Source organism: Talpa europaea (assembly GCF_964194135.1).
Source record: "Talpa europaea genome assembly, chromosome: 11".
In the NCBI taxonomy this organism is placed as follows: Eukaryota; Metazoa; Chordata; class Mammalia; order Eulipotyphla; family Talpidae; genus Talpa; species Talpa europaea.
The window spans coordinates 96,171,980-96,193,440 of record NC_140078.1 but is presented as its reverse complement, the minus strand read 5'-3'; the positions used below and the strand labels follow the sequence as shown (position 1 = coordinate 96,193,440).

Below are 21,461 nucleotides of genomic sequence, written 5' to 3'. Positions count from 1 at the left end.
TAAAGTAGTACTTACAGGAAAATTTATACTGTCAAATTATATATTAGAGAAAGAAAAAAAGGTTGATAACTGAGGACCTGAGATTTTATCTCAAAACACTAGTTAAGGGACAGCAGAAGAAACCTGAAAAAAGTAGAACAGTAAATAATAAAGAGGAGAAGTCAATAAAATAGAAGCAAATGAAGAATACAGAAAATCAACAAACCAAAATTGGGTTGTTTAAAAGATTATTAGAATTCATAAGCACCTACCAAAATTAATAAAGAAAAAAGAATGGAAAAAAACCACAAATTAGCAATCAAATAATGTACAAAAATGAACGATGTAAGAAAATAAAAGGGTTTATTTAAAAAAAAAAACACAAATTGCCAATATCAGAAATATAATGGGGACATCAGTATAGATTTTAAAATAAAGGATAATAAGATATTATGATTAATTTTATGCCAATAAATAGGTTAACTCCTTGTAAAAGCATAATAAATAAAAATCTGAATGGCTATATATATTCTATATTCACAATTAAATTCATAACTAAAAGTCATCGCATAAAGAAAACTACATACCCTAAGAGCTTCACTGGCAAATTATTTACAACTTTTAAGCAAAAAATAACAACTTTACAAAAATTCTTCCAGAAAAAAATTTTAATGTAGAGACCGCAACTTTTTTTATGAAACCAAAATAATGTTGATATTAAAATATACCACGGACATTAGATAACAGAACAGTTATGGAGCAATATGTCTCTTGAACACAAAAAATTAAATGTGAGGGAATCAAATTGAGGAAGCTATTACGAGGATAACATTCACAATCAAATGGGATTCATTTTAGGAATGCAAGGAAGGCTTGACATTGAAAAGTCAATAAGCAGAAGCCACCACAGTAACAGGAATAGGGGGAAAATGTGATAATCTCAACAGAAGCAGAAAAGAATTTTACAAAATTCAACACTCATTTTTTATTTAAAAAAAAAAACAAACCAAACTTTCAGCAAGCAGGAAACAGAAAGGAACTTCTTCAACCTGATTAAGAAAATGCATTTAAAAAAACCTCACAGTTACCATAATATCCACTGGTGGATAATAAATACTTTCCCTCTCACCTCAGGAACAAGACAAAAGATATCTGCTCTCTCCACTTCTACTGATGTAGCACTGAGTTCTCAATAAGTAAATTAAGGCAAAGAGAAAAAAGGCAAAAAGAGTAGAAAGGCCTATATTTCCAGATGACATGATAGTTTAGAAAGAAAATTTAAAGGATTTCATAAAACAAGCATTGAATCTTGAGAGGGATTTCAGCAAGGTTGCAGGATACGTGACCAAAATACATAAACTAGTCTCGTTTCTATATACTAGCAGCAAATAATTGCCTGGAAAGGGAAAAAATACATTTTCAATAGCATCAAATAAGAAAGTATGTAATGAATCTAACAAAAGGCGCACAATTTTGCACGTAAAACATTGCTGAGAGAAACTAGAGATTTAAATCAACGAAAAGAGAGATACACCATGTTCACAGATTGGAACATTCTATTTATAGGATGTCAGTTATCCCCAATGTGTTCTACAGACTGCACACAATGTCAATCAAAGTCCCAACACACTTTTAATTAAAAAGAAATTAAATTAATTTGAGGATTTATATGGATGCAAAGGACCTAGAGAAACCAAAACAATATTTAAGAAGAACAAAGTCAAAAGATTCAAGCCACCTGATTTCAAAATTCACTGTAAAGCTACAGCAATCAAGAGAGAACAAGACTGAAATAAAAGCAGACACTTGAATGGCACAGAACCACGTCGCCCAGAGGTGGGCCCTCACACATGCATCCCTTGATTATATTTTCTACAAAAAATGTCAAGGCAAGCCAATGGGAAAGGCAATCTTTTCAATAAATGATGCTGAAACAACTAAGTCTATGGGGAGGGAAAAAAAACTTTAACCCTTTTTTCACACCATACCGAAAAGTTAATTTTGGATGGTACACAGACCTAAGTATAAAAAGTTTAAAATAAAAAGTTTCCACCCACTGGTATGAGAGACGTTATTAACTAAAGGCAGGCCCTCTGTGAGGAGACAGTGAAAGGGCCATGGGACATGGAAGTGAGGAGACCCAGAGTCAGGGCCCAGTTAGCACTTCTGTGACCTGAAACAAAACATCTTTCATCAGAACCTCAATTTTTCTTTGCAAAGTCCACCAAGCCCCTCCTAGGGAGCCTGTGAAAACGTCTAATAAACCGAAAACCACATCTCCAAGGTAACTGAAAATGTACCAGCACCAAACATTCACACTTTCAGGAAAAGGAAAAGTCCAGTAGAGATGAAAGCAGCAGCAGCAGCAGCAGCAGCAGCGGCCATTTCTTGAGGATTTGTGGGGGAATGGGGTGCATCAATGCTAGGACCATGGCAGCGGGAGAGGAAAATTCAGGCCTCTCTATCAAGTCACATGAAATCTCTTCCAAGAGGGTGTTTGTGGGAAGAAAAAGAAAAGAAGGTACAAATTGATGAGTATTTATGGTATCATGAACATAAAGTAAAAAAAGTGGCGATCACACAGACATGCTCCAATGTGCACAGACTCTTTCTGGAAAGAAACACACTTTACACCTTTTGTATAGTTTGGGGATTTTTCCTATCATGAGAATGTTATACTTTTTTTTTCTTTTGGCAATTTAAAGATTAAGTTATATGCTGTAGTTACTGAATCTCCATCTGGCTATGACCCCAGAGGGACCTGTGTCCGTGAGCCCCCCAGGTGCCTCTAGCCTGTGGACTGACTTTCCCAGAGAGCCCCAACTCAGCCTAACCCCAGGAGAGTGGCCTCTGGGTCTGCTCCAACGGGCACCCCTTCTTCTCCAGCTTCTCCCCAAAGCAAAAACCAACGGTGAGCGAGGCAAGGCCTTAAAGAGGCCCGCTATAGGAAGAGAGGGCAGCTGTCAGAGGTTTCGCCTGCCCCAGCTTCATCCTAATTAATGCCATTTGTCCCGAGTCCCAGGCTTCCCAAGGCTCCCAGCCTTCACTCCATCCCTCCTTCCTCACAGTGAGCAGGGCCTCTGTGCAACCTTTCCAGGCAGCCACCAGCAGTGCGGGTACCTGCCACAGTGCCCTCAGGAATGCTGCTCTACGACCTCATCCCCCCCTTAGCCTGCAGGCATGAAGGGTCACCAACCCATGGCAGGGTGGAGGGGGGCATCCCACCATTTCATCTGCCAGATTAGCTCTCAAAGTGTCTGTGTGAACAGCAACCTTCCTGCTGGTGCAGATCAGGGGCTCAGGAATCTGTGGGTGACCACAGTCCAAACCACCCCTGGGGAATGGGACCACAGTCTAGTCAGTTGCACAGGTGTGCAGAGGCTGAACAATGGGTGGGTGGACAGCTGGCTTGTCGCTATTGCAGGAGAAGGTCACAGAGAAGTGCCAGGGAGGCAGGAGGAGCCATGTGTTCTGCTAGGGCTGGAGGCGGCACGTGGCCACAGACGGACAGAGCTGCCGCGTCTGTAGTTACAGACATGTGTGTACAGGCCACTGTGCACACACATGAGCAGGCCTAGACAAGGCACCCAGGAGCAAGGCACATGCTCCCCAGGCGCTGGTACTTTTACTTCTCAATAAAAAGAACTGCTTCCTAGGGGAAATGGCTGACGCCCGTGTTAGGGGGAAAGGATGTCCCCCCCTTTGTGGACTCCACCTCCACTCCATCAAGACACTGGGAACTGGGCCTCCCTGGTGGTGCAAGGGGTTAAGCACCGCACTATGAAGCAATCCACAGCCTTTGCAGCACGAGTCTGATCCCCAGCCAGCCAGGCAGCAACCCATATGGCGCAGCAGACCTCTCCTGTCTCGCCCGCTGCTCCCCTCAGCAGTGCATTTCAGTCAGTCTGCCTGTTCTGTTCCCCACTCTGTCTCTGGCGAATCCTGTCACCCCCTGCATCTATGGCCTGCACCCCAGCTCTTGTATGCATAAATAAAAAAATCTTTGGTGAAAAAAAGACATTGGGAACTACAAATCCCAGGATCCCCAAAGGGAAGACTGCAAGGACCTGAGGGCGGAGTTAAGCAACTATGTTCTTTGTTTGAGTATTTAACTGGCCATGTGGCCAGGGGTGGCTCTCTTGGCCACGCTACGCACTCGGTTTTTGTGCCAGCTTGGTGGGTCATTGGGATCCCAGGTCAGCAGAACAGGTAGGATGCTTTTACCAACTTACCTCCCTCTTTTTCTCCTGGAGTTATTTATTTCCCCTTCCCTTGTAAATAAATCTTTTATCAACCTTGTGTGTGCGTCTGCAGTTTAGCATTAATAAGTCCCCTTTAAGCGCGTGGGTGAGGACCCACAGTCAGGCAATCGGGGTTTGCCCTATAACACCAGGACTGGCAGAGGGCAACAATAAGGCGACCTTGGAACACCTTGAGCTGTCACGAAGTAAAGACGTGCTCCAAATCCGGAGGACGGGGACACATCAAGAGGATGCAGGAGCTAGCCTAAAAGAGCTTCCAGCAGCCAAGGCTGGGCCGAGAGTGCAGCGAGACAACGCAGCACAGGAGCACAGCCAAAGCCTAAAATGCACACCGGCCCACTGAGATAAAAGACTGAATAAATAAATGGGGGAAGAGACGAATCTCTCATAAAGATTTCCAAACAATATACATAGTTCTCCTCTCCCCAGGAGGGGAAGCTTAACCCAGTGCCCCAAATCAAGACACACCTCTGCCCTCAAGGCGTATGACCCCAAACACACAACCAGTGTGTGTGCAGGAGGCTTCCGGGAAGAGAAGGAGACACCAATGTCCCTCAGGAAAAGAACGGATCCCAGACCTGTGGTCAAGTCACGTGACAAACTCCAGACACAAAAACAAGTCACAACCCAAAGGCGCACCTCAGCAAAGACAGACCCAGGGCACCAAGATGAGTGAAAAGAGCGCCTTGGAGTAGGAAGGATACAGGACGGCACTGCTTACACACAGCTTTAAAACATATAAAACAATGTTACATATTCCCTGTGAATGCAAACAGATGTGGAAGAAGTATTTATATCAAATTCCAGAGAGGAAAAAAAATAAAATTAGCAAACTCATGGGTTCACGGATATTATCAAGTTCCCTTTTTAAATAAATTTTTTAAATGTTAAAGTGAGTTGGCTGGAAGGGAACAGCATGAAGTCCACGCAGCACAGAAAACACACCCCAGGCCCCACAGATGGGGACCGCCATGCCTGCGGCTAGACCGACTGCTGGGGACACCAGGGGCACTGGGCTGGTGCCCACGACGACTGCTCGAGGAAGCAAAGCTGGCTGCAGTGGGGGCGTGGGTAAGCTCGTGGGTGGAGAGAGAGTGGAAGCAAATGAAGATGATCCCAAAGGCCACACACGGGCGAGGACACGGGTTACAGGCGGTAGAGGAGAGAAAGACAGTGTTCAAGGCCTTGCTTGCCACTCCCCTCCTGCCTCACTGGCCAGTTCTTCTCTGTCACCAGATTGAGCCTCTGCCCAGCCTCACAGGTCACAGTTCAAACTCTCCAGCAGATGACCCCAGTGGGCAGCCATCCAGGATGCCACCTGCACTGGCCGATGGCTCCTGAGCACCAAGCTCCCCACCCGCAGGTTTCGCAGCACTGAGCCCCACACCAGGGCACCCTCATGCCCCACTATCGGTCTCCCTGCATCCTCAGTGCCAACACCCATCTGGCTGTGCAAGCTCCGTATCCGGGAGCCACACATCAGCCCTCGGTCTTCCTCTTCCGCGGCATCCATCACGTCAGGGTTTACTCAGGCGGCCCTCTCAGACCTGCCTGTTCTCTCCCCCAGCACCTCCCTACACCAAACCATTATGCCCTCTCACCCAGACCCAGCTGGCGCCCACACACTACCTGGGCTCCTCCAAGTAGGCGTCCACCCAGTCAGGGTGGGTGCCCCTGCCCCTGCCCCCGCTGCAAACCTTCAGTGTGCCCCTGGCTGTCGGGGTACTGCAATGGGAGGAGGGGCTCCCCTTCTGTAGGCCCTGTCTCCCACCTAAAGTGCCCAGGAGCCCACTCAGACCCTCTGCTCACAGCCTGCCTCTGTGAGGCTCTTAGAGCTGCGAGAGGGGGCGCCGGCAGCTGCACAGGGCCGGGAGCCCTCCCTGCACAGGCCTGTTTGATAGTGATTTCATGGAGGCGCAAACAGACCCCACGCTCCCACAACTCCAATCCTCTAGTATCAACCAGTTCATCAAAACGAGCTGAGTCATCAAGAAAAGATGAAATTATATGCAGCATTCTAGGAAGAATTGAGGAGTTCGAGGAAAGAGGGGAGTATAAAACACATTTTAGAAAGATTCCCAAACTCAGATAAAACATAATTACCTCTAGCTTGACAGGCAGCTTCACGACTGTGTGATCTCTACTGATTGAGCAGGAGTGGCGGCCAGGCGGGGGTGGGGGGGTGGGGGGGGTGGGGAGACACGGGGACAGGCGACACAGCAGCACAGACCACGAGACTCCAGCGACGCGACGCGGGCACGCTGTGCATGTCCTGAGCTCACCAGAGCTATTGGGTCAGTGCTGACAAATGGCGTCTGTGCTTCTCTCAGCGGACCAAAGTACATGTCTATATCCTTCTCAGTCACGCTGAATTTTTAATAAGCACTTTTTGAACATCTGAAGTCAATGCTAAGAACTGAGCATCCCCCACCCCTGCCCCGGGGATGCTTGGAGTGGGTGGTGGGTGAGGCTCTCTCCACCTGCGCGTTGTGGGCACCGTCCTCGATCTAAGACAGAAGATCTTGCAGGCGGCGCCACTTAACTGTCACCAGCTCAGGGCACCCAGCTCTGACAAGGGGCCACGGAACCTGGCCTCTGATGGTGGCACCCATGCGCTAGTGCGGTGGGGCCCGAGGGGCTAACATCAGCTCAGGGAACACACCCAGGAGCCACCACCCAGGGCTCCCATTAGAGAGCCTGCCTGAGGGCAAAGTGCGGAGCAGAGCTGAGCCTGGAGATTCAGGGAGACGTGCCCACAGCCCCACGCCCAGCTCAGCGGCACTACAAGCAGGAGCACCTGACTTGCAGTCATGGAGGCAAGTGCCTTTCACAGCTTCTGCTCCTGAGTGGGCTCAGTCACCAGCAACCACACTGATGAGCTAATGGGCATGTCCAGCCCTCTGGGTAGAGTGCCCTCTTGCTGGGAGGCCCCAAGCTGCCAACCTGGCATAGAAAAGAGGGTGACTTTAACCACCATCCCTCTGTGTGCTCCCCAGGTCCAAAGAGGTCCCAAGGGAGGGGCCAGAACTTTCTGAGCAGCCCTCCACACATAGCAGGCCCAGTGGAGAGAGATGCATTTTCAGAAGAAATTCACTGCAGGTCTTCTGGCAGGAAGCACCAATTGCATCCTCAAAAAGAGGTTGCTCAGGCCAGAACCAGGCATAGGAGGCCTGCATTCTGGCCCTTCACCCTTTGCTGACTGCAGACAGCCCTGCTTGCTTCCCAAAGCCAGTCCCCACATCCAGCAGGGAGTCCGCACAGGAGCCTGTGAGGTGGGGGAGTCAGCAAGAAACCCAGGTCCACAGACCCAGGCGGAGTCAAGACCCCACTCAAGCCAACTGATCCCTAGGCTCCATCACAACCGCCAGGCTCTCTCTCCTGAGAGGTGACACCCCTGCTTCCTCCCCCCTTGAAGTTGGCCACTGCTAGCTAGCACCCAGAGGATGAAAGATTCAGGCTACAAAGCCCCTGGGGAAAGAGGCGGCTCCCACAGGCACCACTCACAAGCCGTGTGCACTCTAGGGCTCTGGACTGCTCTCCACAAATTCTGCGTGTGCAAGTGTGCGCGTGCCCTGGCAAGCAGTGCAAGCGCGTGTCAACATGTGGGTCTGCTTTCAATTGCGCTGGAACAATTCTACCTGATAAACAAAAACAGATCCAAAATAACCTTTGGCAAGCAGCATATTTTTAAAAGAAAGAGAAGGTCCGAATGAACTGGCAGGAGTAATGCTTAAGCAAACAAACTTGGTCAGGCCAAACATCCATGGTGCACATCAAAAAGCCCCTCAAAGGGCTCCCTGTGAACCAAGGCCGGCGCGGGAAGGAGGCTGGAGCTGATGCACTCCTGGCCTCGACCCGGACAGGCCACCCACTTCCTAGCCCTGGTTGCTGGCATTTCGCGTGGGCCACAGGATCAAACCACAAGAGGGGCCAGGAGGCCAGAGCTCTGCTCACAGCAGAAGGGCACACTGCCCCCTCCCTGCCTTCTAGCCAGTCCCCTGCTCCAGGCCACCTCCCCTCAGATGGGCCCCGCACAGGGGCAAGTGGGCAGTGTTGTGAGAGAGTCTCAGCAACCCGACTCAGTGAGATGGCCAAATTCCCACGGCATTTCCTGTCAGAAATCCATTTAGGCCCAAGAGCCAAGACAGAACCAGGTTTGCAAATGCCTGCTCTGGACCCCACCACCACCAATTCAATCCAACGGACTGCTTCCCACCCCACCAAGAACTGCAAGATGCTGAGGCTCACAGGCTGAGGCTCTGGCACTGGCCCATAGCAAGCAATAGGGCACACAGCCCAGGAACTGGGCCCAAGGGGGAACACCAAGGCCTCTTGCAGGCCTCCCTACCTTCCCATAAATGCAGGCTCACGAGCCAGCCCACCACGGGTTGCAGGGGCAAAGGGCTTCAGGGGGCAGGGCCCAGGCTTCTGAGCCTCCAGCTCTGCTCTTCCCAGTCCTGTTAGGAAGACAGATCCAACCACACACTGCTCTCCACCATGGCGTTTCCAAGGCAAAATGCTCACAAAATTTCCTGTCAGGTCCAAACGCCTCCACCGCCCGGCTTCCTGAGGTGCTAGAAACTCAAAGGGGACAGTCTCTCCACTGCCCCACCCCCTGGCCCCACCATACACAGCTGACATCATTGCTACAGCACCACTCTGACCAGAACTGAGCTGGTGTTGGCCACCTTGCCTCAAACCCTCCCTCAAGGCCCCACAATTTCAGCTAAGATGGAGGATGATGCAGGAGGTCTGCAGAGCTGTAGGCCGGCAGGGCAGGGTCACTCCCAGGAACCCCCACAGCCACAGCAGAAATCTGGGACTCTAGGACTTGAGTGGGGGTTGGCTCCAGGATATTATAAACTGCAGGCTCACAGAAGGGGCCCAAGGCCAGTGGAGGGCACACAATCTGGGAGCCAGCCCTCTGCCTCAAATATTTGAGCCTGGACAAGTGACTGGGCTTCTCTGGCCTTGGTTTCTCCTCACCTGCTAAATCAAGGAGCAAAGGCATCTCAGGGTGGTGGGGAAGCAAGAACAGCACCTGCTGTGGTTCCTGTGAGAGGGCAGGCTCGATGAGCAGAAGCTTATCTGTGCCGGGTTGAGGAAGGGGGGGAAGCAGGCAGTGGGCCTGTCTTCAGGAAAGGTGGCTGCTTCTTCGAAAGGGACAGCAGAATTGCACATGCCAAAGGGAAGGCGGCCCCTGGACAGCAAACAAAAAGATCACTAACAACAAGACCTTTTGCGTATCTCTGAGAGGGGAGTCTGGAAAGAGAAGAAGAACGAGGAGGAGAAAAAGTGTCTAGAAGCCTGAGGGAAAGGAGTGAAAACAGCTGGTAAAGGGAGGAGCGGAGGGGGTCTGCCACCTGCTGAACCGGGTCTCAGCTGGCCAGAGGGACGGGCTGCAGGACACCAAGGCCAAGGGCGGGGCTGCCAGGAGCTGCGCCGGGACCCCCAGCAGGCCGGGCCTCCACACAGAGGGGCCAGGTGACCAAGGGTGACAGGGCGGGAGCAGAGACGGCTGCAGCCTTCTGAGGAGGAGGTGGCCCCCCGCACAGCCGTGAGAGGCCGTGCCAGGCTCTACACGAGGCCTCCCCAGCAGAGAGGCTTCCCAGGGCCCAAGTAGAGTGAGGGCACAAGGGAGGTGAGAGAAGCAGGAGGAGCAGAACAAAAGTTGCTCTTTCTCTGGTTCTTTGTATTTTTTCTTGCATAAAAGCCACACAAGAAACAGATGAATACAAGCTCGTTGTAAAAGATTTGAACACCAATTACACAGACTAAAACATAAAAGCTCTCTTTCAGGCCCCTCCATTCCACTTTCCCTCATTCCACCAAGATGTAACCACTATTCACAGTTTGCTGTGTCTCCTTTCAGATCTCTTTGGGTGCATTTATGTACAAACATCATGTACATATGTACACAGTTTTCCTGTATAAATGGTACCAAATCATACGTATTGTTCAGAGATGCGCTTTTGCATTTAACAATACATGCATTCTTTTTCTTTTTCTTTTTTTTTTTTAACAAAATATCTATTAAGGGACCAGGACCAGGAACGACTGGACTGGAATCTGCGGTGGATCTTCCTCCTGCAACCAGCCTATGGTCCCAGCATCTGCCGGCGGCTGCACGTTGAGCTTGTCTCTGGCTGCTCACAGCACAACCACCTCCCCGGCAGACACACGTCTCTATGCGCCGCTGCACACTCCGCAACCGGTGCTTCCAGGCAGCAAGGCAGGACAGGCGTCCAGACCCCCACTGACAACCAGAGTCGCCAAGGCAGGCAGTGGACCCCCATCCCTACTGACCCCCACCAACCATGCAACCTGGGCAAGCCACAGCTCCCCTCTGACCTCAGGGCTACCTCCTTCCTGAGGAGTCGCCCCGCACACACTCTCGGCCAAGTCAGAGCCCCACAGAAGGAGTGGTGGGTACAGGGAAGGCCCCCCAAAGGGCACAGGCCAGTCAGAGTCCAGGTCAGGGCTGGGCAGCTCAGTGGGGCCATCCAGTTCTCAGTCAGGGACATTCAGAATGTCCAGAGAAGCTTTTGGGCACAGCTGGGAGGGTGCATTGCTGTCACCTAGTTCGGAACGGCCAGGGACGCTCCTAAGATCTTACCACACTCGGAACAGAGACTCATGGGGCCCAAACATGAACACAGAGGGGGCTGGGGGAGGCAGAGACCTCCTGGCGGCCCAGCATCCGAAGGGTTAAGAGGCCCACTGCCCAGGCCGCCTTCCTGCCCGCCCGCCTGCCGGCAAGGACTGCATTAAGCAAGGACTGCATTAAGCCGGGCCAGGAGATGGGCCCTGCCGTATGGTTCGCATTAGCGGTGCTCTGCTTGGCAACATTCCCTCTGGCGGGCTGCCTTCCCTCCCTGCCCCAACCACTCTCCGCCCCAACTCAAAAGAAAATACCAGGATCCACATATAAAACCCGCGCACTCCCCTCCTGTCTCTTACCCCGTCCTGAATAAAACAAGCTCTTAAACTCCTGACCTTCCGCCCAGTCACCCTGTTTGTTTCGCTGCGGCACAGAGGCTGGGGGCACGGCGCTGCCCTCCCCAGCCGGAGGAGTCGCAGACCAGCACTGGCACCGGGGCCTGCCTCCGGGGCAGCTCCTCCCCAGGCTGGTCTGGGGCGTCTGAGAGTTTGAAGACGGCAAAAGCCCCCAGAAACAGCCTCCCTTCTATCTCAAAATGTCAAAGCAGTGCTCCACAGACCCTCATCTCTCAGAACTGGGAAGGCGCCGGAGCCCAGAACAGGAGGAGGGTCTGGAGCCTTCAAGCATCAGAAATAAAACCTTAGAAGAAAAAGCTGAAGCTTGCTTTTTAACCTCCTTATCTTTCCTCGCCAGAGGCCCGGCTACAAAGGTTGCGTACACCAACAGCTCACAAACCCACCTTTACCCCAAACTTCCCCAAGCTTCACCCTCGTATCAGTGGGCCTCCTAGACCTCTTCTCCCACTGCATGTCCCAAGCCCCTCAAACTTATTAAAACCCAAGCCATGCACCCAACTCTGTTTCTACCCTCCGCCAGATCTTTGGGGCCCCTTCAGTAATGGCTCCACCACTCAGCCTGCTACTCAGCCAGATAGCTGTGAGTCACCTGGGCACACCTTCCTCTCCAGTCTCCCCATATCTACCCTCCACCACCTAAGTATCCGCAAGCCCCCTGGATTGCCACTTCAACCTGTCTGGGTTACTACAACCTACTGACTGTGTCCCAGAAAGGTACATTGGTCCCCTTCAAATCCATTCTCCATACCATCTGCCTCTTCAACACTCAAATACAGGTGCACACACAACACACATCTCATTCCGCCCCGCCCTTCAGAGCCGCCTGCATTATTCGATAATGAACATCTCTGACAGATCAACACCTTTGGCCCTTATGTGGTCAGCTCACACCTATCTCCACAGCACCTCGATTTTCAGGGCTCCAACCAAAACACCCTTCTTTCAGCTCCAAATTCACTATGCTGTGTGCCACCACAGGGCCTTTGCATTTGCTGTTCCCTGTTTGGAACCCTGCACACTTGCACCTCAGCTCCTCTTCTCCTAGATAAGACCTCCTCCTTCAGATTCCAGAAGCCGGCTCTGAACCTCAGACGTCTGCCATCTGCTGCCAGAGAAAGCTGCCCTGTCCCCAAATGGCCCATCCTCAGGCGTCATTATCCCTGTGCAAGAGTGCAGGGGAGGGGTGTGCCCGGTAGCAAGGCTGGCAGGCAGGCAGACACAGTCCTACAAATCGGGCTCATCCCAGCCGGCCCCTCCTGTTTACGTCTTCACTCGCGGGTCATAGCAGCCAGCCAAGGAGGCGGCCGTGCGGTCGGCAGGGCAGGGCAGGCCTGCAGCTGTGCCACAGACAGGGCCGGCTCACCCGGGCTGGCTCAGTACTGCATCGCCCTTGCCCTGAATCATCTCATTTAAATACTTTTGAGAAGAAAAAAACCTTTGAATGCCTGGAATTTATTTTTAAATAAGAACATGTTATAAAAAGGCATTTTAGCAAAACTTCAAACAAAAACAGGCAAGTGCCTTTATTTTAATAAGACATCTCACTTGCCCTTTCCCCGGGATTACTGCAAGGTGAAGCCTGCGAACAATTAAAGCAATGTTTATGGTATTTTTATTATTGTTTTATTTCTTAAAAGAAAGAATTATAAATATTCTGGTTGAGTGGTGCATCGGCTTTATGTGCACTCAGAGAATGCTCAACTTTCCTTTAACAAGAAAAATAAAAACAAAGGGGTCACATGGAGCCCCAGAAGGGTGCCCGGCAGATAGGGGACTGACCACAGATGCTCCCCACGGGCTGCAGGCTGGCCTGCAGAGCGTGCACGTGTTCAGAGTCGAACCCAGACCCTCACCAAGGCCCTCAAGGCCCCGCAGCTCCCACCCGGCCCTCCGCCTCTCCCCGTACAGGGCCTGCACCCAGCTCACTCCCTTGCAGGTCCCCACAGTGGCCAAACCCTCTATGCCACCAGATCCCACCTGCACCAGTTCCTCAGCTTCCCTGACCCAAAGTAGCCCCCAGCTTATTATTCCTGATCACTTCACTGGAAGGTAAACCAAGTCGGGTCACTTCTCCACTGCTATCCTTGATGCTAGAAGTAAGTTCTGCCAGAACAGAAACATGACCTGCTTTGCTCATCCTCTGGCCTGACCTGGCACCAAGCATGCAGTGGGTGTTCCATGGAAGGTGCTGAATGAGTGCACCCACCACCTGAGAAGTCCTGACTCCCCCTACTTCCCACAGTGACTGTGAAGTGCCATCATTCACACACACCCCTTCAGCTGAGGCTCAGGGAGACAAGACCAAAGCCACACAGCAAATCAAGGCCCTGAATCCCATCTGTCCAAGCCCCGAGCCCAAACCCAAACTGCCTGATGGTTTGAACGCCCTTGGGTGATCAGTGCAAACACTTGTTCCCTGGCTCCTGCTGAGATCAGGGACCTGGCGTGGGCCCAAGAATTCTTAATTCTCACCAAGCCACCTTCACCCCCAACTGAGTGTGAGCAACAATGGGTTAGACTCCTCCAGGCCCCAAATTCCACTGACGGGAGCGAAGGCAGGAGAGGTGGTATGAGGGGTTTATTCCAGCTCGTGGGCAAGGGGCAGGGACCAAGACTGGCACTTAGCTCAGTGGGGTGTGGAGAGCCACAGAGGGACCTGGGATAAGAGCAGAGGAGCAGGGCACCAACACTCACAGTTGGCCGGGCAAGAGGGGGCAAAGGCGGATTCAGCGGTCAACCACAGGAACCCTGAGGGGCTGGGTGGCAGCACCCGTCACTGACAGGACGGGAATGTCCTCTGCACGCCACACAGAGGTACCCACAGGAGGAGACTCCAGCCGAGGCCGCCTCTTCGACACTGGCCTTCAGAACATCCTCCCTACAACCCAAAGCCAGGTCTTTCTGGTGATCTGTCACTGAAACCACCTGCCAGGCCAGGCAGCGTGCCCACTGGCATCGCCACACGCTCTTCCTTCTACCTGGGCACCTGGGCAAGGCCCCCTGTCCTTTTTCTTCAACACCTGGTCTGGGGAGCAGGGTGGGAAGCTGCTGGCACACACTGTCTGGAAGCTATTCTCACCTAGCACCTTCCCCACGCAAGGAGCCTGCCCACCACCCCTATACACCCGGCTCCCACAAGCTCCCCGGGGCACCCTGGGCTCTCCCGTTTCAGTGCCTAATCCCCCCGCCCCACGAGATGCACTGGCTGTCGGCAGGGCCTTGGCTAAAGACCAAAGCCCTGTCTGTGGGCCAGGTGGCACCCAGGCTGCACCGGGCACAGCCAGGCACCATCCAATGCAGCTGACCGAGCATTTTCTGCAGCAAGGCTGCTTCCAGATGGTGCTCTGACCCTGGCTAGGCTCCCACTTCCGGGCAGAGGAGCCCCCCCAAGCCCCCGATCTTCTAGGTCCTGCCAGCACACATTTTCCATTTCCCGCCAAGACACGCACATCTGACCGGCTGCCACACCCCAGAGGGCTGTGGGCACAGACATCTTAGAAAGCCGGCCTTCATCTGCGTCCCACTGCGCCAGGGCCTGCGCCAGGGCCATGGGCCGAGTGCCTCCTGGGGAGTCCACCTGACCACCATGGGGTGAACAGCCTGGAGCTGCCCAGCTGCTGGGAAGACCGTCCTTGCTCCTCTGCAAAGGCAGCAAAGCGAGGAGTGACCTGCCCAAGGCCACACAGCTGAGCAGCCACATCCACTGCGGGACCCAGACCCTGGTTCCTGCAAGGCACGGTCGACAACTCCCTGGCATAGTGCCAGGCTGGGCCACAGCACCTATAAGCCTGCTTGTCAATCAAATCACTATCACTTCCCAGAAACAATAAATGAATGTCATTCAGAAGTTTTAACTCGTTAGAGGGGTTTCCACACCTGGTGTGACTACAGGGTGCCAAGGCTTCACTGCAGGTCTCATGAAACTACCTGGGCCAGGCCCATGTTTCCACGGGGATGTCTGAGTCCAGTATGCTCCACACACCTCATTTCGGAACTCATACCTGTAAAAGCCGTCTGGGGCTGAAGCCACCTGGCCAGGCCTGACAGCCTCCTGCATTGAGCAGCCGGGGCCTATACGGTGGAGAGATCCCATCATCCCCTGGAATGGCAAAAGTCACTCCCAGAAATAAAGGGAGATGCACACATACCAGAGAACAAAGGGGAAACGGGTCTTCTTCGAGAGGTGTTGCAGACCCTGGGGGGTCCCATGTAAAATAAAAGGGCTGCTATTCATTTTGGATTGAGGGGTGAGAAGCTGGAGGAATTCCATGGGAAAAGAGTCTGTCTGCAGCAGCATCCTGCGGCCTGCAGGTCTTCAGGATGCTGAACACACATCTGTGACCACGGCACCTATAGCGAGAAACCCTGCCTGCTCCGAGATCAGCCCCTGTCCTCACCTGCTGCCGGTCCTGCCTCTGCCAGGCCTCGTGAGGGAGACAACAGGATACTACAACTTGGCTTTAGATGTGATTCAAGTCCCCAAGGCAGAAGGTGAAGCAGAGGCCAAGGTTGCAGAGCTGCAGTGAGAGGGACAGAGTATGGGGCACCCAAGCTCTGGCCACCCCAGGAGTCACTGCACATAGGGCCGAGCAGGGGGCACAGTGAATGAGGAGAGGAAGGACTCAGTGTGGCTCGTGAGCAGGATGATGATGAAGACACGGTTCCCCATGCAGGTCCTATTGCCAGCGCATCATGTGAATGTCCTGGAGTCCTCAGGACTAACCGAGAGCAAACAGGCTCCAGGCAGGGAAGCAACCACCCCAGCAAGGGGCAGGAGTGGCCAAGCTCAGCCCCTCCGGGCGCAGGGCTGGCCTCCCGGCAAGGACATAGGAGCACTGCACCAGAGGACGCCTCTCAGGGTGGCCTGCCCTGTTCTGCATTTTCCACAGCTGGTACCCCAACTTTCTCAGGAAACCATTGCTCCCAGCCCACCCCAGCTCCAGGTGACTCAATCAGAGACCTGCACTCATCCTGGCCACGGGGATGAGTGCCTGGTCCGGCCAAGGAAATGCCTCTCGTGACTGTGCTCAGGAGTCCGGGAGCAAGAGTCCAGGAGCAAGACGTCTTTCCCCTTTGTCCTGAGGAGCAGAGGAGCCTGACCACATAGCAAGGAGACCAGCCTCTCCGCACTGAGTCCTGAGGCAGACAGGCTGCCACCCTGGTCATCGGGGCTCGCTCTGCTTCCAAGCCGAGCTCCCTTTGTCTGGGGTCTCTGCTTGCCTCCCCCCTCAGGCTGGGAACAGGAAGGCTGCTTACCCCTCAGGCCTGGGCATCCCACCCAAAGAGCCCTGGCTGCGGGCTTGCTGGGGCAAGAAAATGGACCTTTCCCAGGTGCCACAGTCTCATCCAACCTTGTGATTAGCTTCCAAGGGCTGAGGCAGCAGGAAAAGTGACGATGTCCAGTAACATTCAAGACCTTTGTCCTTTGTGGAGGTTTTATTAGGGGGGAAATAAATCTCAACCATATGCTAACAAAATCAGAACTTTTCTCTTCATAAATGTTTTAGTAACTAAATAGGCCTCCACGCCTACCTACCAATGCTTCTCCTCACAGGCAGCCATTCAGGCTGAGAAGTGTATTTCTGCCTCTGAGACTCTCTAGCAGCCCTGAAAAGCACTGCGCCCTACTCCAGGGATGTCGTCCCTCGCCCCCCCAACCCCTGGTATGCTTCTGGGGCTCACAGCAGAGGCAGCGCTCCTGGTGACAAGGGCGGCAGCCACAGCCTGCGCTCCTCCGAGGTTCCTCACCCCATGGCTGCACCATCTCATGTCGTCCAGAGGCCCTGGACACAGCCCGGCCCACAGTGGGCTGAACTAGGGAAAGAGAGAGCGGGGTAACCTGCCTGTGGCCCCAGGGCTGGGCAAGGCCCTTGGTACTCCTGGCCCACTTGGCTCATTCCATGGTCTGTGGCTCTGGCAGTTTCTGAGGTTAAAACCTGACCGCTGAACACGGGAAAGGGCACCAGCTGAAATCCCAGAGCCAATCTTACCAGAGGGATTTTCCAGGCTGAGGACGAGAGAGCCAAGAGGCCCAGGAGAAGGCTGGCATTGAAACCACCCTGGGGTCTAAATGGAATCTGGCTTTCCCCTTCACCCTCTGTACCCCGACATAGCCTTGCGCAGCTAATGGGCCCCAGCTGGGAATGGACGTGGGCAGCAGAAATAGGGGCCAGGGTCTGGCAGCCCCGGCCAGGAGGGGAATGTGACTGTTTATTTGGAGTGGCTGTGCCCCGCCTCTGAGGGAGTTCAAGCGGTCAGATGTGTCCAAGTCCATTAGAGAATTCTGACAGGGTGTCGCTGGGTTTGGGGAGAGAACCATCTAGTTTAAAGCCCCTGTTTGCAATGTCCCCAGTGCCCAATAGGCACCAGCCCCCAATTATGGTTTAGTGGAGGGCTGAGGTGAGAGGAGGTCAGGAGTTTCTGGAATGTGCTTTCATATGCTCCGTGGCCTGAGAGAGAGAGACCTCAGCAAACACATCGGCTCATCTACAAAGCTGCTTGAGAGGTTGGCGGGTCCTGCCCCAAAAGAGAGGAAATGCCAAATTCCTAAGACTTCCTTGGGGGCTCCAGGAACGGCAGGTACCGTGGACAGAGCCTGGTCTTTGGAGCCGCCGAACAAGTTCAAACTCTGGCTCTGCTGTCCAGTGCCTTACCTGAGCTGCGGTTCCTTACCTGTCAGGTGGGAATTACAGAAAAGAGAGGAATGAGCAGCCTGGCCATCGTAGATGACAGTCCTGAGTCTACCACTAACCTGTGAGGCCTTTCAGTGTTCACAGGCACCAGTAACCCCAGAGGGTGACGTGGGGCTGTAAATTCTCACAAGAAAACTCAGAGGAGTTCAGGGACCGGCCTGAGATTGCAAAGGACCTAAAGGACTCAGTCCTTTCCATCTAAAATCTGTCTTAGTTTCCTGAGGCTGCCATGACTAATTACCACAAACTCAGTAGCTTAGAACAACAGTTACTTGTTCTCGCACAGTCTGTGGCTAGAAATCCAAAATCAACATATCAGTGGGGTTGGTTCTCTCCGGTGTGTCTGAGAGAGAACTCCTTCCAGATCTCTCTCCTGGTGGGATGGGTGACCACAGTGTCCCTTGGTGTAGGGCTGCACTTCCATCTTCAAGTGCCCTTTACCTCTCTGTGACTCTCTGTGTCCCTGGACACTTGTCATTGGATACAGAGCTCACCCTGATCCAAGATGGTCTCATCTGTGCTTTACATCTGCAAAGATTCTCGTGCCAATGAAGGTCATGTTTGAGGTTCTGGATGACACAACTTTTGTCACCAATTCATCCCACAACGATCCCTCTGACTCCCATACACAAAGTGCTTTCAGCCCTCACAGCATTAATAACAGTGCCAAGTCGCATCTAAATCTCACTAGCTCAGAAAGCCCCAGATCTCATCATCAGCATCACCTGATTAGGCTGATGCTGCTCTGAGGCAGACCCATCCTGAGCCTGACCCATCCGGAGCCTCAGTCCACCTCCCGTGAGACTAGAAAACAAGCCATCTGCTTTCCAAATACGGAACCAGCACACACATTCCCATTCCCAAAGGGAGAAATTGGAAGGAACATGGGGGGGCCCTGCTCCCAAGCAAGCTTGAAACCCAGCAGAGCCAAGTCCACTGGGTGTCTGGGCTCAAGAATGACCCCTGTGGCTTGGCAGTGAAACCACTCTGTGCCCCAGAGCTTCCACCAGCCCCCACCTCCAGGCTGGCTCTGGCCTCAGCCTTTGTGTCCAGCTCTGTGATTGGAAACCTTTTCCCTTTTTTTTTTTAAGATTTATTTATACAAGATTTATTATTTTTTAAGATTTATTTATTTATACAAGAACAGGGGTACAGGTCAGATGCGTGGGAGGGTGAGAGGATTCACCAGAGACAGAGCGGGGAGCAGAACAGGCAGACGGACCGAAGACACTACTGAGGGGAGCAGCGGCAGAGACAGGAGAGGTCTGCCGCGCCATGTGGGTATCTCCCTGGCCGGCTGGGAATTGTACCCACACTGCAGAGGCTGCGAACAGCTTCACAGCGCTGCGCCTGTGCCACCAGGGAGAACCCCTTTCCCCTTTTCTTTAAGGACAATGCATGCTGGCGGTGAGTAGTACCCCCAGCCCACCTCCTGTAAGCCTCTCAGAAGCTGGGGTTTCCCCCTCATCTCGCCAGGTCTCTGTCCTTTACGGTGCAGGCTGACAGTCGTTCTGCTGATAGAACAGTCTCAAACACCAGTGGGTCTCTCAGGTATGGCACGGGGATCTGTGTCATCAGACAAGAGCCTTCTCTGCGGGTCCTTTTTGGACAAGCCCGCCTCTCCCCGGCCCTGTGGGATGTAGGATGGCGTCCACGAGTCGAGCCCCCATTTCTTCAGCAGAACGCTGTGTGGCCTCACACTTGGCCTCCTTCTCTACAGAGCATGTTTTCTCCTCATGAATTTCCTAACTTGGGCATCCTTTGGAGTCAGGAAAGGCCAAGAAAGCTGCCAACATCAGGCGCCAGCTCCCTCTTGCTCACAACTCCTCCATTCATTCCTTTCCTCTTACGTTTTACTACAAGCCGCGCCCTCTACTTTGCTTGGCACACTCCTCAGTCCAATATCTGAGCTCACGACTTACAAGTGTTGCCCTCCCCGGTGTGGAAGTTAGAAAGTCACACCATGCGGGTTGAGCAGCAGGGTGGGGAAACACGGTGCAGGGAAGCAGGGGGAGCACTGCATCTGTATGTACTGAGCACCTGCCTGAGTCCAAGAGCCACAGACCAGTCAGCGGGGTCCTGATCAGCAAGGTCCACCTTTAGAAAGATAGAAAGAGCAACCAAGACCGCAGAGCACGTTGCTGCTCAAACACTCCCGCCCGCTCACCGTGCTCTCTCTGCTCCCCTCCCCAAATCCCTGTTCTAGCATCGCAGCCTCGGAATCCTGTCAGCAAACACCTCTGGAGCCCCAGGTAGCCCCCATTCAGCCCATATCCTACACAGTCCTCTTCTGATACCCCCTTCCTACTCCCAGCTGCTCTCCCAGGCTGCAAGCATGTCTTTCCCAGGGCCAAAGGAATGCTGGATCAGGGTGGTCCCTAAGGGTCTGCCTGAGGCAGCAGAGGGAATGGAAAGAAGTTTCGCATTTGATTCATTCTCTGTTCAGCTAACAATTAGCACGCAGTCGCTGCTATAATCTTAATTTTGTTAAATATAAGTTTAGTTTATTTTCATAATTTTGTACTTTATTTTTTTAAGATTTGGACTTTCAGTCCTTGGCACAACATGAATTTAAGTAGTCTTCCAGATGGCCTTCAGAGGAAGCCCTACAACAGTCAGGGAAGGAGGGGCGCCCAGTCCAGCGTCCAGGGGAGGCCCTAAGACTAAGAAGGGCAGCACCTTGCCCCCCAACTGCTGACCCTACACGGTCAGCCTTGGGTCTATAACAGAAGCCTTTGGCTGGTCCTCCCTAGTCAGGAGATGCTTCCCTAGACGCCCGCCCCACAGGAGGAAGCAGCAGCCACTCCACCATAAAATGAGTGTGCAGAGACTTAAACCTGAGGTTTCCTTTACCTGGAGAGATCCAGTCATCCTCTACCTGAAATGCCCTCTATCTGACCATGCCAGGAAGGGCCTAGACCAGCATGGCCGACAGAAGGGACAGGTGCCAGCAGTGACCCCTCACCTTCCCCTGGCTCAGGGCAGACACTGCCATCATAGCCCCTGCCCCCTGTATGGTGGTGAATTTTACGTGCCCACCTGTCTGGGCCATGGCACCCAGCTCTTTGGTCAAATATCATTCTGGAGGTTTCTGTGAAGGGGTTTGGGGATGGGATTAACATCTAAGTGGATGGACTTGGAGCAAAGCAGGTGACCCTCCATAATGTGGGGGGACTTGTGCGATCAGATGAAGGCCTGAATAGAAAAAGACTGAGCTCCCTGAAGAGGGAAGGAATTCTGTCCTATTCAGACTTGAGCTGTAGCTTTTCTGGGTCACCATCTTGCCTGCAGATTTGGGCTTTGCAAAACCTCACAACCATCTCAGCAGGTTTTTTTAAAGTCCGTAGGTCTCTCCGTATGTGTACACACACACACACACACACACACACGCACACACACACACACGCACACGCACGCACATGTACACACACCCCCCCTTTAGCCTGTTTCTTTGGAGGACCCTGGCTGACGCACCCAGCGAGCGAGACATTCTCAGAGGCTGACCCTACAC

General features: G+C 52.8%; 1 protein-coding gene across 4 annotated transcripts in view; it reads right to left on the bottom strand.

Annotated features, from left to right (window-relative positions):
* EEFSEC (eukaryotic elongation factor, selenocysteine-tRNA specific) overlaps window positions 1-21,461 on the bottom strand; it is a gene marked incomplete at its 3' end in the record, with an annotated part of 196,689 nt that overhangs the window by 81,231 nt on the left and 93,997 nt on the right. The window lies entirely within an intron of this gene.